Below are 744 nucleotides of genomic sequence, written 5' to 3' on the forward strand. Positions count from 1 at the left end.
CTCATGAATGGCTTGGTGCCCTCCCCGCAGTAATGAGTGAGTTCTCATTCCATTCCATCATGAGAGCTGGTGGTTTAAAAGAGTGTGGCACCCATCGCCTTGCTTTCTCTTGCGTGCTCTCTCTCTCTCTCACTCTCTCTTCCTCTCCCTCTCACCATGTAACGCACTGGCCCTCCTTCCCCTTCAACCACAATTGGAAGCTTCCTGAGACCCTCACCAGAAGCAGATGCTGATTCCATGCTTCCTGTACAGTCTGCAGGACCATGAGCCATATAAACCTTGTTTTCTTTTTTTTTTTTTTTTCTCATATATACGGTTTACATTTTATTGTATAATGCCTATACACAATAAACAAAATCCAGGCTATATTCTTTATACTACTTTATTCCTGGCTTTAATTTGAATTATAAATCTTTTTTTTTTTTTTTAATTGCATTTTAGGTTTTGGGGTACATGTGAAAAACATGCAAAGTTGTTGCATAGATGCATTCATGGCAGTGTGATTTGCTGCCTCCCTCCCCCTCACCCATATCTGGCATTTCTCCCCATGCTATCCCTTCCCAACTCCCCCCCCGCTGTCCCCCCCACTCCCCCGCAACAGACCCCCGTGTACAGTGCTCCCCTCCCTGTGTCCATGTGTTCTCCTTGTTCAACACCCTCCTATGAGTGAGAACATGTGGTGTTTGGTTTTGTGTTCTTGTGTCAGTTTGCTGAGAATGATGGTTTCCAGGTTCATCCATGTCC

This window comes from Aotus nancymaae, unplaced genomic scaffold (assembly GCF_030222135.1).
Source record: "Aotus nancymaae isolate 86718 unplaced genomic scaffold, 86718_ANA_hifiasm-v0.15.2.pri h1tg000019l, whole genome shotgun sequence".
Classification (NCBI taxonomy): domain Eukaryota; kingdom Metazoa; phylum Chordata; class Mammalia; order Primates; family Aotidae; genus Aotus; species Aotus nancymaae.